This window comes from Eschrichtius robustus, chromosome 13 (assembly GCF_028021215.1).
Source record: "Eschrichtius robustus isolate mEscRob2 chromosome 13, mEscRob2.pri, whole genome shotgun sequence".
In the NCBI taxonomy this organism is placed as follows: domain Eukaryota; kingdom Metazoa; phylum Chordata; class Mammalia; order Artiodactyla; family Eschrichtiidae; genus Eschrichtius; species Eschrichtius robustus.
The window spans coordinates 49,986,221-50,000,185 of NC_090836.1; the positions used below are offsets into that span (position 1 = coordinate 49,986,221).

The window sequence follows — 13,965 nt, forward strand, 5'->3', positions numbered from 1 at the left end:
TGTTAACATTTGTAAAGTAAATACAGTCTCACATAGATATGAAGTAGGAAAATGGAAGGAGTATTTGCAGGTAATTGTGGATAGTCTCCCTTTTGATACTCTACCAAAAATCAACAAGGAGTAGTTTCTTAAAAGTTAGGTACAGGGCTTCCTTGGTGGCGCAGTGGTTGAGAATCTGCCTGCCAATGCAGGGGACACAGGTTCGAGCCCTGGTCTGGGAAGATCCCACATGCCGCGGAGCAACTAGGCCCATGAGCCACAATTACTGAGCCTGCGCGTCTGGAGCCTGTGCTCCGCAACGGGAGAGGCCGCAATAGTGAGAGGCCCGTGCACCGCGATGAAGAGTGGCCCCCACTTGCCACAACTAGAGAAAGCCCTCGCACAGAAACAAAGACCCAACACAGCCATATAAATAAATAAATAAATAAATAAAAAAGACTTTCTATTAAAAAAAAAAAAGTTAGGTACAGTGTGAGATCTGATCCCATATCAATGAAATTGTCATACACAGTTACATTATGATTCATTTGTCTATTTTGCACTTTGGTGAATCTTTTTCTCAGGTATAATTTTGCATCATCAGCCACTGGTCATTTGGAAAATATTGGTTCACTGTGTTACCCCATACTGGCCTTTCCAGAAACATCATTAAGTATTGGGAGGATAACAAGTTCATGGTAGCAGATAAAAGTTTTTAATTTTCACTTGAAGGCTAAAGTTTTATTATTGGCAACAAATATCACATATTTTTGAACAGCTTCACTTCATCAGTTTTGAGAAAATTGGGCAAATACCCAATTCCAAATAATCATCTTTTGTCTGTCAGTTGTTCATTCAAGTAAAAATGGTGTTGAATCAAGAAAGCGGCTAGTTCCACCCGCAAATCAAGCAATTGCCAAGTGCTTCCAAAGCGTTTTATGCATGCTTCCCATTTTATCACACAGATTATGAAAAAAGACACATTCACAAGAGTTGAGGTATGGCAACACTATGAATCTTACTTCTTCATTAAGATTATTTTTAAGTGAAGTGGATTATTTTTAACTTTTTATTTTATATTGGAGTATAATTGATTAACAATGCTGTGTTACTTTCAGGTGTACAACAAAGTGATTCAGTTATACATATACATGTATCTATTCTTTTTCAAATTCTTTTCCCATTTAGGTTTTTTTTTTTTAACAGAGAATGTATGACGATGAATAAATCAATGACTACTGCTAAGTTTGGTGCCACTGTCTCGATTCACCTAAGCTAACACTGCTTATGTGTTAGCAGTATTATCCACCATTGTTTCTGCACCATCGGTACAAAAGGAGAAAAGATATTTTAGTATTGTTATAAAAATAGCTTTGATCTCACAGGCTCCTCTCTGGAACCCAGCGGTTTTGGATCACACTTGTTCTAAGAATGATTAGATTATTAAAACCCAAAAATATCCAAGAAAAGGAAGCATACATTTTAAATGGTATATAATTTATCTCTTGTAGTTGTTACTTGGTCATCATATAAAGGTCTCTAAGTGTTTAGACAGCTGTTAAATAAAATAGGAATTAGATGTGTTCTATGTTTGGTTTCTGTGGGTAGAATTAAACCAGTAAGCATAAATGACAATCAGATGTATTAAGGGGCAGCTAAACATGACTTTTTTAAGCATCACTGGCTGTCTCAGACGGTGAGACTGTATGTGGTAAGTGATACATTTTTAGGAATTGAGCCAAGGCAGGAAAATCATCAATGCTACAGAGTAGGCTTAAGTGCAGAGAAGTTGTTGGACAAAATTACTCTTAAATTTTCTTCAAGTGTTGAGACTACGATTTTTTTATTCATTAGATTGCACCAAATGTAAAACAGTATGGGACACACAAAAAAATTATAAGAAAAGATTTGTCAAATTAATTCTTCAGAGCTGTTTTGTTGTTTTAAACCCCAATTCCGCAGATTCCCACAGACCAATTACTTATGGAAAGAAATTCTATTGGTAGCTTATTTGGCTAAAGCATTTATCCAAACACAATCTGATTAGTCCTAAATAATGATAAAAGCTGCACATGGTAGTGTGCTAAAACAGAAGCAAGTTATTCATAATTTTGCTTAGTGCCAGAGCTAGTTAATTTTTATGAATTCTGCTTCATTTGTCTAGTTACCATGATCACTTTCTGCTTTGATTTTTTTTTTCAGTTTTCAAGTGGACAATGGAACTAGTGCATCAATTCAAAAAGAGTTGGAACAACTAGACATGAATTAAAGAGTAACATAATGAATAGGTGACAAGTTTCTTAATTGTTTTAATGAACCTTTATCTCAGGTGAAATTTATGTGATACCTAAACAACCATTTAATTCAGTTAATTGGGAGAGAAAAAAAGTACGACGCTATCAGATGATCATTGGCTTCCTATATATCTCAGTAATTATACTGCTAACTTTTGATGTTGTGTAGGCATAGCAAAATATACTTTGATCTAGAATAATAAATATGTTTTGTTAACTAACTAATGTGTAAAAAAGCAAAAAGATCTCTCTCTCTCTCTCTCTGTCTCTCTCTTTTAAAGTAAAAGAAAAGTTGTAGAGACCTGAGAAGCTAAGAGATAAAAAGATGCCTGCTAGTTCTATGAAATACATGGAGGTGAAACCATGTGAGATTTTTAAAACAAATTTAAAAAGAAATCCACAGTGTCCTTTTATTCTTCATCCTCGTTTGTCTCCTCTATAATATATAAGAACACTCCAATCACATCACTCCTCATCTGAAGTGCTATTGTCTGTTTCCTTGTTCTTTCAATCTTTTCTCTCTTGCATGGTAGCTTCTTTCATCTTTAGCTGTTAAAAGGTAATTCTAACCATTGTTTAAAGAACAAGTAATCTGAGGTGAAAAAAGCACTAAAGAGCATTACATTTATTGAATTGTACTTAAGATCATGTATTATGATTTTTCTATTAATGTTCCTTCGCTGTTTTATGGACACATTCTCCTATTCTTTGTTATATATATAATGCACCAAGCCTGCATGTAAGCAACATTCAGCTTCACCTTCAGTCTTGTCTCACTTTTCTCGTATGGGCTTTTAGTAATTCTCTCTAAATCAATATTTGTCTTTTCTATTAAAATACAAGCTCTTACAAGCAAGAAACCATTTACTGTGCATCCTAAATCAACAGAATATAAGCTCAGAATTGTGTTAATTCTAATGCCTGAGATGTCGATATAAAGAAAAATAATTTAACTGCAATGTGAAATTTGTCTCCAACAGATGTTAATTCAAAATTATTTAAAATATTTGTTTTAAGGTAAGCCTACCTGAACAACTTTATAGGGACATGATTGAAATAGGTTACAATGCATCCTCAATATTATGATTATTATTTTTTGGAGTTTTTTTATAAGTACCCAAATTGAACAAATTTGATACATTTTTCCTTTACTCACCATGGTTTTCACGCATCAAAGCAAAAATTGCACCAAAGTTAAACAGGCAAGAGAGACTGAACTCGACTTCCTGAAACAAAAGTCTGGAGAGATTTTAAGAGCTGGAGTGGAGGGATGATCCTCGGCCATCTGTGTTTGCTAATTCGCTTTACTCAAAGGAAAAGTAAACTTTCTTGTATCCTCATGACAGGAAGTAGTTTTACAAATTGGAGTAAGGTACTCACAGAAGTTAGGCTCCAACCTTCCACAGAAACTGAGAGATAGGGGTGCTGTCTTCCTCCATGTTTCCATTTCAAAGGATTGCTCTCAGAACACTGGGGTGCACGTATCCTTTCAAATTAGTGTTTTCCTTTTCTTTGGTTATATATCCAGGAGTGGAATTGCTGGATCATATGGTAGTTCTATTTTCAGTTTTTTGAGGAACCTCCATACTGTTTTCCATAGTGGCTGCACAAATTTACATTCCCACCAACAGTGCAAGAGGGTTCCCTTTTCTCCACATCCTCACCCACACTTGTTATTTGTAGACTTTTTTATGATAGCCATTCTGGTAGGTGTGAGGTGATATCTCATTATTTACAATAGGCAAGATATGGAAGCAACCTAAGTGTCCATCAACAGATGAGTGGATAAAGAGGATGTTTTATATATATACACACACACAATGAAATATTACTCATCCATGAAACAAAAGAAATTCTGCCATTTGCGACAATGTGGATGGACTTAGAGGGTATTATGCTTCGTGAAATAAGTCAGACCGAGAAAGACAAATACTCTGTGTTGTCACATATGTGAAATCTAAAAAATAAAACAAATGAATAAATACAACAAAACACAAACAGACTCACAGATATAGAAAACAAACTAGTGGTTACTAGTGGGGAGAGGGAAGAAAGGAGGGGCATAATAAGGGTAGGGGATTAAGAGGTACAAACTACTATGTATGAAATAAATAAGCAACAAGGATATATTGTACAGTGCAGGGGAATATAGCCATTATTTGTAATAAATTTAAACAGAGGATAATCTACAAAAATATTGAATCACTATGTTGTTCACCTGAAACATATTATAAATCAACTGTACTTTAAGAAAAATAATAATAATAATAAAAAAGGATGACTCTCTGAACCTTAAGAAAAACATTCCTGGGTTGTAAACTGGCAAGAAGCTTGGAGAAGATTTACATACATTTCAAAGAAGCAGAGAAAGAGTTTGCACTGACAAGTTTTTTAAAGTAAAACTCTAAGGAAAATGAGGTCAGGGGCCTAGAGACAGGAAGAAGCCTGCCTAAAATTTGGTCAAGCTGTGGGAGAGGGTATGACTGCCCTGATCACATGCATAGTTTTTTTCTATTGAGACCTGTCTTCTAGTCTTAGATTGCATTGGCTCATCCCAGTTACTGATAGGAAAGACAAAGTAGTCCCTATATTACAAAATTTGGAGGCAATGGCTATTGATTTTCAGATTTTTATTATAAAAATATCTATGAAAATGTTTCTTGGCTTAGCTATTAAGGGCCCACAATTTATAAATTACCATTAAGTAACATGAAGAAACAGGGTATACAGGATATTCTCTAACCTTGAATAGCCATAATCACATATTTTTATACTAATTGGTGATCGTGATATTTTTAATATTTACAAGATGATAATTGTTGGGCAAATAATTGGAATTTGTCTAAAATCTTGCCAAAGGTTCTGAGTTATCACATATACAACATACACAACCACTTGGTTTTAACAAATATTCCTTGGATTGACATATTGTCTAGTCTGTGGAAGTCTGAAAGGATATAAAGAGGAAAGGAAATTAGAAACATATATTGTTAGAGTTAAGTGCAATCTTAGATAATGTCAAGTTCTCCCTATTATTTTACAGATGAGGAAGAAAACAAAAGAAAATTGAGATGGTCCAGAGTCACAGGATTATCTGTAGGACTTCAGCCCTTCCTCTAAATTCTTGAATATTGCTTCAAATGGCAGGAAGTACATATGGTTTAAATCTGTCTGGAGAGTTGCTAAGCACTTGATTTAAAAGCATTTCTTAGGTAATTATGGACAAGAAAAGTACAAAAGTAAAGATGGAAGAAGCACTGGCACATACCACAAAATAAATATTCAACACATGGCTGAGACGGTTGTTAATAACAAGCACCTCTTAATTGTTAAAATTTTACTTTGACCATATAGTAATGAATATTATATTTTATCAGATACTTTGAGGTGTGATTTTCCCATGTGTCCTATAATTATATATTGACTCTGACCAATGTGTGTATGAAGAAAATTCTAATCTTATATGTTAAGGAAGAGTAGTTTTTACTACCATTCTAGAGAAACAAGTCACTTTGAGTGACCCCTTTTTATATAGGTCTTGACTGCTCTTAATTTGAATTGAATGGGTAATTAGCAGGCAGAATTACCTAGAGAAAACAAGCTATTTTCAGTTCTCCAGTGGGAATTAGCTAGTAGGGATTCAGCCTATTGTGCAGAACATCTCATTCAAATTATTCTATCTTAGAAACGTCTTATGCATGGTCACAAAATGGTTTAAAGACTTTTCTGAGACTATGGATTAAATAGGGCATTTAATAATAAAACAGAAGAACAAAGTGGCATGATATGGATGCAAACCTAATCAACCTCCTTGCCATAAGCATCCTTTTTTTTTTTTTTTATGAAAACAGGTATTTATTGCAGAACACTTTTTTTTCTTAATTAAAGGCTTTAAACAAAAAAACATAATTCCACACACTGACATTGACTTGGTAGCATGGAAATACTTCAGCCTGGAGAGGCATGTTTGTTCTTGATGAATTTACATATAATAAATTCTCATGATGTTTGATTCCGAAATATATGTATGAACTGACTTGACATGATTATAAACATAAGGGCAATTTAAACACTGGTATTAGTTTACATGAGTCAATTCAAGGTCAGTGACTGGAGAACTATATTTTAAAAAATCTGAGATTAAAAAATTCTTTAGGAAGCAACCACGTACCTATGTATAGTTGAAGATCAAGGGTTAAAAATCCACTCTTGATGAATACCATTAAGCAAAGGATGTATAACATCCATCACACATCTGTTCCAAAAACAGCATGTTTCCAAAGTTATACATTTCTTTACAAATAAACATTACAGCATTAATAACTATAGAGGAACCAACAGAATGAGTTCCAAAATGTGCTAATTCTCACAAGGCAACCCTGAGCCATATCTTAAGGCATCCGTTTTAATCTTGGGGCTTTAAGAACATCTTCTTTGTTTTAATTGGTTTTATGTCTCCATTTTCATCTTCTTCATAATTGGCACGGTCTCTTTTTTTTGGCAAACTTTTTCCCAATTGTCCCCACCAAGGTCTCATATCTTCTAGCCATTTCTTCATCTGACACATCGAGCTCCACTGTTTCCTCTTCAACTTCTTCTGCTTTGTTCTTAGCATTCATCTGAAGCATTAATTTCTCAACCTCAGGATTAAATCCTCTGAATGACATTCTTCCATAGAGAAGATCTTCACATAACAAGAAACTCTGCTCTTCTATTATGAAACTCTCTTTCTCTTTAAGCTCGGGCAAATCCAAGTACCAGTGCTCTTCACTAATGATTTTCTTTTCTTCCTCTTCTAGTTGTTTCTTGGTTTCTGAGTCCAGTCCCCTTTGCATGAACTTCATGTGCAGCAGGTTCTTGGACAACTTAGTTTTGTGCTCGGCCGCCATACTGAGCACCCCGGCCACCGCGCTCTGCCACTAGGTCCGCTGAACATGTGCGATGCTGTGTGCACCCGTAAGCATCCTTTTGTTGCTTCTTATTGGTAAATTTGCCTTTCCATTTCTTTTTAAGTATTGTATATAGATATCAGTAATAAAATGGGAGCTGAACAGAATATTGTTCTAATGGAGCCAAAGGCAGAGTGCATCTTCCAGTACAATTCAAATGCAACCTAGGAAATTAATTTCAAGATGCCTCACGTGACACGATCGATTTTGGTTTTAAAACCAATTAATGTGGATGGGACAAGAATATTATTTTTCCATCTTTACTGTGTATGTAATGACAGGGCTCAAGCTACATAATTAGATCATAATGGGAAGAAAATATTCCCGGATTTTAGATACTGAAATGAAGTGGTCAGGAGTGTAATGCCTCAGTCAGGAGGTGACAACTACATTTTTCACACTGTGCCTGTTCAACGTGGTTTGTAGGTAAAAGAAAAATAACCAGTTTTGGATAATTCCTTTAGTATGAATGTTTTCATAAATGATCTGTATTAAATAAATTTAAAAAAATTATCTGACTGCTGGTGAATATATTATTAAAGGGAATAGTGAAGGTAATTATAAAATCTTTGAGGCTGTGTATGAGGATTCTAACTCTTAAAAGTGATGTATATATATTGGCTGTTCTTAATTTGAGTTAAATGGATAAGTAGCAGGCAGAAAGGTAGAAATAACTAGAGAAAATAAATTATTTTTAATTATCCAGTGGGAAAGGAATTAGCTAGTAGAGATTCAGCCTTCTGTTAAATGGTAGCTTCTTATTGCTTATGTCAATACTATAAAAACAAGGGAAACTCCAAATATTATTCATATTTGGCTTAAACTATAGTCCTTGCTTATTATACAACTAATAAATAAATATATTCTTTCTATAAAAGATTTAAAGTGCACAAATATAAAGAGTAAATTGTGCAAGTCTTTTCTTCCTCTCCCCAGGCCTGCTTTCATCCTTCGTGTTACCACTCAAGAGCTTGGTATACATTCTTTTGCTGTGCATTTATATACATTTACATGTAAGCAGACAACGTACATAGCTTTTTTTTTTTACCTACATGAGATCACGGTATATGCACTTTTTGGCAACTCATATTTCAATCACTAAGTTTTGGTGATATTTCCATGTCTGTGCGTATAGGTCTACTTCATTTTTCTTAATGGCTCCACAGCTTCCCACAGTATGGATATACCATATATTATGTAACTATACATCTCTTAATCAACAGTTGGGTCATTTGCAATATTTAGTGTTTAAAAACAAATCGGCAATGAACATTCTTTAGAACATTTGTGAACTTGTACTTCTGGGGTTTAGATTTCTAGATGTCAAATTTCCCCCTCAAATGTACGAAGTTTTAAAATCTGTTAGGCACTGCAAAAGTACCTTTCAAAAAACTTTATGGATGTAAATTCTAACCACCAGTATGCGTGTGCTCACTTTTCCCACATCCTTGCTTCTTGTGTGGCTATTACGCATTTTTGTCATGCTGTGTACATAATAGAGAAGGGCCGGTGTGATTCTTGACTTGGTGGAATACACAGTATTTCATCATATTTTGACAGCTTCTACAGTGAGCTATTCCACAGTCTTCTGGACAGGCCAGGGCATTATGAAATGACCAGTGGTATTAATTCTCTTTGAACAAATATTTTGCTGAAAACACTGCCTCAGAACCTCTAAAAGCTTTATGAACTTTTGAAATCTTCCTATGAAAGCTGCCCTTGAAGAAATAAACCCCATACGTTTATGATCTAGTGTTTGTTTTCAGATTTATTATATACATTTCCTTTACAGTTTTGTTTTTATTATTTTATCTTTATTTTTATATATCGATAGAATAAGAGCTTTATGCCTATGTTAAAACTACAAAATATTTAGGAGAATGTTGATGGAACATGTCGCTAATAACTGCTTTCATGTAATCTCTGGTGAAACTTCTGATTAAAGTTATTAGTGTTATGAGAATGGTCTGTTATCTATATAAAATAATCAGATAAAACAAATTAAAAATTTTAGATTTTCTTCATATTGTTTTCTCTGGAAAGTTTTTATAGCTTTACGTTATTGACTACCATTTCCCACACTTTCTTTTTGAGATCAATATATTGCTGGATGAATTGCAACACATAGTTAGGAAGCAATTTGCTTTTTGTGATGTTATTTTCATTCAGGCAATATTTCTCTATATCCTTTTAAGATATAGAAATATTAATTTTAAAATGGAAACAGTTCATATTTTCTTATCAGATACTTCATTTGGAGTATGACTGGATAAAACGTTGAGCAATAAAAATAAAAGAGCATTTACTGAGCATCTACTATTTGCCTGATATAATGATCTAAAAATCTGTATGTCAGGGTATTAGCTGACAATTTATTTAATGTATTGTTATATAAAGACAGACGGTTGCATATTCTTATATGGTAAAATATTCTAAAACGTAATAGAGAAATCAAGAATGTCTAGCTCTTTGGCAGATAAATGTTTACTAATTGAAAATAAAATCTTCTATATTGACTTTTTTAAATGATGAATTATGCCAGAGCTCAGGGAAGTCATACATATTTCAACTGGATTTTTAAAAAATGTCTCAGTGAGCCAAGAAAGACAGATTTCTTCTCATTTTTATACATGCTCGGCTCATTTTAAATTACAGCAATGTTTCATTACCACCAAAATTCTCAAGATAAAATTCGTAGCACAACTGCTTGCTAAGCAAAAGGAAAAACATAAATTGTATCCATGTTGAGAAAATGGATATGGAAACTGACTTTTATTTGGCTTGCAACTCCCTTTGCAGAACAAAGTTTCTGCTGATTCTGTTGAGGATGTGGCTAAGGTCAAGCAGATAATTTGACAATCAACTGATCTACAAGAAGGGTAGACCAAAATACGTTCTCTGTTTTATAAATAGCAGTGATTCCTTTAACCTCACCAGTTTTGATGTGGAAAAACTAACTGCTCACATTCATTTTTTTTTCGCTAAAAGCAACATTTTTGGGTTTTTTTTGTTTAGAAACCTAACATTCCAGCTGTAATTATATTATTCCAGTAAAATTACCAAAAAAAGTCTTTTTACTAATACATAGAAACGATCACTTAGAACAAAATACATGCCCATTTCAATCTGTCCAATGAAGCTCATTTAAATCACTGACGTGTTCCTTGCAGTCTCCTCAGAAACACATTTTCTGTTTCTTAATGTGTAGGTTGTCTAAAATTTGCAAAAGCCAAGTAACCTACATTTACCTTCATGTACTTCCACTCCCGAGCATTTATTTTCTCATATAGTAATTGCTAGTCCATGCAAATAGATTTTTAACATGATTCTACTGCTTTCTTCAATAATATTTTTGTTTATTCAATATGCAAATTCCTAAGCTCTGCTATAAGTTACTTTGTTTCTAGTGTTGCTAGAAAGAGTGAATCAGAACAGATATTACATGGCTTCTTTTACATACATTGGATTCCCCATTTTTTTGAACCATTATTGTTTAGATCCCCCATTTAAGTTTATTCTTGTGCATACCTGTATTTTGTATTTTTATTTGACAGAGAAGGAGCTGAAAACAAATGGTCAATGCAAAAATTGGCAGTCATGTAATATTCACTTTCTAGTGATAAGTACAGTTATTATCTTTATGTAAATAATTTATCCAAATGTAATACAAACTGGTTTCAGCCTGTAGGATTGAACACATATGTTTACTTCCACTCTCCTGAAACTACACTAAAATGTAAATAGAGACTTTAAATAGGCATAAAATGTTAAGGACAAATAGAAGTGACAAAGACGGCAATGACATTTTGAGACTGGAAAGCAGAAATAGTAAATCACACACACACACACACACACACATCAATCTTCCCTTCTTGCTCAATTTTTTCCCCTTAGCACTTATTACTTGGTTCTGGCCTAGTGCCTGAATCTCTGCCAGAGCAGGATCTACACTAACTATTAGGACATAATTTCCTAGTAGAAAGTAGAGCACATGTTACTGTGTGCTAGAGTCTGAATCTTCTTTCCCAATAATGGTCCAGTTGGTAGAAGGTCAATTTGAATATTAGCTTATGACATTTTTTTCCACATAGTTTATAGAGTTCTTAAATGATGACCCTATAATTCTGTTTCTTCATAGATATTCACAATGGAAAGTTTGGAGGCTCCTGTAGTTCACTGTCATTTAACCAGGAAGATGGGAATTCTTTTTTTTTTCTTACACATTTTTGATTTGGGGCTCTAACTTTTACGTGAGATTGTTTAGTAGGAAATGCTTCTTCTAACTTTTAAATAAAACAGTCTTGGCCAATGGAACATAAGCAAAACTAATATATGAAATTCTGGGTAAAACTCTTAAAGGGAAGTAATCTTCTGGTCCCTTCCCCTTCTCTTCATGCTGGGTGAAATATAGTGTCTCTCAGTATCACCAACCTAGTCAATATATCCTATAGCTATTGGAGGAATAAGAAGAAAAAACCTGGATCAATTATTATTTTGCAAACATGCATTATGCTTGGGAAATTGAATGATCTTACTTTAGCCATGCTATTTTGGCTCTCCTGTATAATTTGTTATTAATTGAGTTGTGTCCTCCCAAATTTCATGTGTTGAAGCCCAAATCTTCATTGTGATTGTACTTGGAGATAAGACCTAAAAGGAGGTAATAAAGGTTAAGTGAGGTCATAAGGGTGGGACCTTAACCTGAAAGGACTGGTGTCATCATAAGAAGAGGAAGAGACATCAGAGATCTTTCTCTCTTGTCTCTGTCTCTGTCTCTCTCTTTCTTCCTCTCTCTCTCTCTATCTCCATGCAGAGGAAAGCCATGTGAGAACACAGTGAGAAGACAGCCCTCTGTAAGCCGGGAAGAGAGGCCTCTCTAGAAACAAATGCTGGCACCTTGATCTTGGATGCAAATTCAATAATTTCAGTGAGGAGGGTAAATTGAAGTTTGTGCACATGAAGGACTCCCTGACGTAATTAATCACGATTAGAAAAATCAAATGTATTCAGTATCAGAAAAATGACAAATGCATGGTCCGTTATTCAGAGTGCATTTTGTGGCGGTATCTAGGGAGTGTGCACTGGGCTGGTTCCTGGGCGAAAGAAGTCAGACAGGGGAGAGAAGAGCGCTCAGCTCGCTTACCTAGCAAAGCTAGCACATGGGTTTAGAAACACAACAATCTAAGTATTTTTCTCAGAAATTAATCTAGTGATATCATTCTAGAAAAAGGCTTCCTTAATTAAATATCGTGGGCTATGCTATGTAAAATATTATTTCAGTAATTATTTAAAATTAGTATTAATTTTATACTGATTTTAGGGAGATTTACAAGGACTCATTTAGTTTTATTAAGTGAATATCCTAACATTTAAACATCAAACAACTTTTCTCATTTATTCATAGAGTAACTATATATTTCTTGAGGAATTGGGGCTGAGTAGAACATATATTGGGAGATACTAGTCAAGAAATCAGAATGTGTACTTCTAACGTTTAGCTAAAGCTGCTAAGCAAGTCCCAATTAGGTCTTTCCCCTGAATTCTTGTTAGAAAAGAGCAGTTTTGTTCACTGTGTTTGTACACAGTTGTTACCAAATCAGGATACATTTTTAAAAATCAATTGTTCTCAATATCTTCTAACTTCCATTTGAGAATCCATTTAGTTTTTGGTAAACTGCCTTCATAGTTCCAGGGTTGGGACCCAAAACCTAATCTAAATATGTGTTCCATTCTATCTTCTTGACCATAATGATTGGTTCAGAGAATGGGCATTTGCCTCTAAACAGATCTAATTAAAGAAAATCTACATACACTTGTTTGGAACACTGGGCCAAGAGTTTTTCTTTTCCTCTGGGTAGTATGCTATATGGACTTTATCCTGGAATTCTGAGAGTCATTTGTTTAACCATAACCTTGGCAAGGAAGCAGGCAAACAGGAGATGAAGCAAATTAAAGAGGAGGGTAGTCAAGATATTTTCAGACAGGTGGACCAGGGACCTTGGTGCTACTGTGAACCCAGGATTCAAATTATGTGTGAAAACTGACATTCTATTGAGATCTTTAGTTATGTGAGATTATAAACTACTTTTATTACTGGAACTAGTTTGAATCAAACTGTTACTCGTAACACGAATAGTGCTGATATACCCATTCCAATAGGAAATGAGAGTATTCATTCTGAAGAGCTTTCTTCTAACTCTACTCACAGTACAGAGAAGAGTTGGAGTGGAGCAAATATCTAAGATACTGATCAGAGAAGGGCAGAGAGACCATTCAAGATATTATCACTGAGGAAGGATCAATTGAGAGGAATAATCAATAACACTGCATTGAGTAATTAAAATTTGCCAAGGGGAATTCCCTGGTGGTCCAGTGGTTAAAACTCCATGCTCTCACTGCCGAGGGCCTGGGTTAAATCATTGATGGGGGAACTAAGATTCCACAAGATGTGAGGCGTGCCTAAATAAATAAATAAATAAATAAAATTTGCCAAGAGAGTAGAACTTAAATGTTCTCATGCCCACTCCCCCCCAAAAAAAGGTAAATATATGAAGTGATGGATATGTTAATTAATGGAGTAATCCTTTCACAATGTGTATGTATATGAAATCATCACTTCATATACTTTAAATATCTTACAATTTTGTTTGCCATTTATACCTTAATAAATTTGAAAAAAAAAGATAATAAAATGGTTTTTAAAAAAGAAAAATGTTTAGGGTTGAAGGATAGTCTCAAACTGA

The 13,965-nt window shown here is 34.3% G+C and overlaps 1 pseudogene; it reads right to left on the reverse strand.

Annotated features, from left to right (window-relative positions):
* Positions 1 to 6,571: 6,571 nt before the first annotated feature.
* LOC137775273 (M-phase phosphoprotein 6 pseudogene) lies at positions 6,572 to 7,168 on the reverse strand (annotated as a pseudogene).
* Between the last annotated feature and the right edge of the window lie 6,797 nt (positions 7,169 to 13,965).